The sequence below is a fragment of the Balaenoptera musculus genome, chromosome 17 (genome assembly GCF_009873245.2).
Source record: "Balaenoptera musculus isolate JJ_BM4_2016_0621 chromosome 17, mBalMus1.pri.v3, whole genome shotgun sequence".
Classification (NCBI taxonomy): domain Eukaryota; kingdom Metazoa; phylum Chordata; class Mammalia; order Artiodactyla; family Balaenopteridae; genus Balaenoptera; species Balaenoptera musculus.
The window spans coordinates 54,192,544-54,195,704 of record NC_045801.1 but is presented as its reverse complement, the minus strand read 5'-3'; the positions used below and the strand labels follow the sequence as shown (position 1 = coordinate 54,195,704).

The following is a 3,161-nucleotide window of genomic DNA, read 5'->3' as shown; positions in this document are numbered from 1 at the left end:
ATGTATATTACCTTAATACTAATTATTTAATACTGGTTACATTGTTACTCATGATACTATGTCATCTATGGTTCTGCCAGGGAACACTGCCTTTCAATAACTCTCCCAAAGATTATCACTGAGCTTGTTTAACATTGATCACAAATGCAAGGTTCATCCAGAAGGAAAACCTAAATGATATTCTGTTTTCTGTTTATATTAAATTTACTGTTTGAAATTTTATAGGATAGAAATAGAATCCACTATTCTGCTACCTTGTAAGATAGAAATATTGTCTTTCTTCAGACAAAGGGCATGGATGCTTTTGCCCATTATAAAAGGTCTGTATCCCTGTGTGTGCAGGTGTCATCTGCTCTTCTTTGCACAACTGGTAGAAATTGGAGATCAGTCAGGGAACTGATATAAATATGTGTATACTCATGCTGCCTGCTCTGCTATGAGTAACAAAGATTTTATTTTTTCATAACCAAATGTATGATTTATTTTCGGAGAAAAATAATTAAAACCGAGGTTTTTCCAATTAAGGGGAAAAATAACAATATGAGATCATACCCTGATCACATGTTAGTTACCACATTGTCTATAATGTGGATGTGGTCAAGATGTATTTAATGATAATATGAATGAACATTTGAAATTTAAAAATCACAAACCACTTGCCAATATTGTAAATTCATAAACGTTGAAATAAATACCTACAAGGAAGTAAATTTTAAAAACTGAAGCCTTTGAAAATGTGTATAGATCATCCCAAATGTTACAAATAGCAGAGCAAATAAGTTGACATTATTGCTAGTTTCCATTTAATTTCTTCATAATATGGCTGTCTGGTGTTGCATTAGTGAAGATACTTCCTACAACCACATGGGTACCCCAGAGACTGATGAATCAGTTTACAGCAGTGAAGATCATCAATAGAGGATCCTAAATGTTGATAGCGTTCATCTGTCTTTTTGAGGTAACACCTCACACCAATCAGAATGGACATTTTCAAAAATCTACAAACAGTAAATGCTGGAGAGGGAGTGAAGAAGAAGGAACCCTCTTACACTGTTGGTGGGAAAGTAAATTGATACAGCCACTATGGAGAACAGTACGGAGTTTCCTTAAAAAACTAAAAATAGAACTATCATATGACCCAGCAATCCCACTCTTGGTCATATACCCAGAGAAACCAAAATTCCAAAAGATACATGCACCCCAGTGTTCATTGCAGCACTATTTTCAATAGCCAGGACATGGAAGCAACCTAAAGGTCCATCAACAGAGGAATGGATAAAGAAGATGTGATACATATATACAATGGAATATTACTCAGCCATAAAAAGGAATGAAACTGTGCCATTTGCAGAGATATGGATGGACCTAGAGACTGTCATAAAGAGTGAAGTGCTCTGTAACAGAGCCAGACTGGTTTCCTATCTCCCAGGATTTTGCTCTTTAGTTAAAAGAGTTGTCAATCCCAAAGCCTTTTCAGCTGCAGGATCTTCAGGTTCTGATGAGTCTCATGTGGCCACTGCACCTATAGATATCTATCGAACAGTTTTGCCTGATGAAACTATGGGACCATTTGGACCTCAGGATCAGAGATTCCAGGTTCCTGGGAACATAGGTTTTGATTGTCACCTCAATGGGACTGCACCACAGAAGAAAAGCCAGGTTCATACAACTTTACCTGATGTTCTAGCAGAACCTTTATCCAGTGAAAGACATGAGTTTGTTATGGCACAATATGTGAATGAGTTTCAGGGTAATGGTGCACCTTTTTTTTTTTTTTTTTTTTTAATGGTGCACCTTTGAGCAATAAATTAACAGTGCAGAAACTTACTTTGAAAGTGCCAGAGTAGAGTGTGCAATCCAAACATGTCTGGAATTGCTGCGAAGAGATTTTGAACCACTATTTCCAGAAGTAGCCACCAACAAATTAATGATTTTGACTGTAACACAGAAAACTAAGAATGATATGACTGGAGTGAGGAGGTAGAAAATGAAAGAGAAATGCTCTTAGAAAAGTTCATCAACAGTGCTAAGGAAATTGCTATGTCTAAGGCTACTTGGCTGACTTTATTGACCCATCATCTGGTTTGTCATGTTTTGGACCATATACAAAGACTTTTATCTCTGACCCAGGCATCTTATTTTATTTTCTACAATCCTTGAAATAGTAAAAGACTAACTTATTGGCTTGAAAGTATTAGAATAAAATATTGACCCTTCTCAGATCTTGACAGTCTTCTTTTGAACTCTTTCGGCTATCACTGCATTCCTAGAATGAGATCGCTTTAAGTATTGATGACAACATTGCTTTCCACCTTACCACCAACCAGTACGGAGGACTGGCAAAGGAACAATGGACTTAGGGAGGAGTGGGCCTCTTGGTGCAATAATTGTGCCTTTCATTTTTAGTAAATTTTACAATCAACTCATGAGAGCTTGGAATTCATGTCACAATAGCTTGGAGACAAGAGAAGAAATTGATCAGAAGAGTCTGCTGACATTGCCAAGTGACATTCTTAAAGACTGTCAGAAGATATAGAACGGCCACTCCTAACTGAATGTCTGACCTGTGGTGCAGAGTATGAAGAGAGTGTGGGGTGACCACCCTGTGTTTCACTGCTGGGGTCCACAGGGTAAAGAATGCATGCACTCTTTCAGGAGCTCTAAACCAGTGGTTTCACTGGGGTCTAAGCATAGATAGGCCAGAGCTGATAAATGGGTCCTCACACACAGCTCAAGAGCAAGGCTGCTTTCAATCCTCCAGTCTAGGGTTCTAGCACTGGTAGTCCAGAATCCTGAGGGCATCCTGTGTTTTACGTGAGTGTCATCAAAAATCAGTGTATCATAGTAATGTCGCAGCCCAAAGTCCCATGATTTTCAGAAAGAAATAGCACATCATCTGGCAAGAATGACCTACACTCCAGGGTACCCTGTGCCACTAGGTCTGGCCTTAGGGGCCTGGGAAATCCTTGTAGACATGAATCCTGAAACTTTAGGACATCTGTTCGACCCTAGGCACAGATTTAGATGAGAAAGAATCCTGAAGATGAAAAACTGGGACCTGTGTCCACTTGAGACCTGGTCCTAGCTTGAAGTTCTCCACCTGGGATGCACTGCCAGATCAGGTAAGTCTTAGGCAGAGGAAAAGCACTTAGACACCAAAG

General features: G+C 39.0%; 1 pseudogene; it reads left to right on the top strand.

Annotated features, from left to right (window-relative positions):
* The first annotated feature begins 819 nt into the window (after positions 1 to 819).
* Positions 820 to 2,165, top strand: LOC118883355 (annotated as a pseudogene).
* The last annotated feature ends 996 nt before the right edge of the window (positions 2,166 to 3,161 follow it).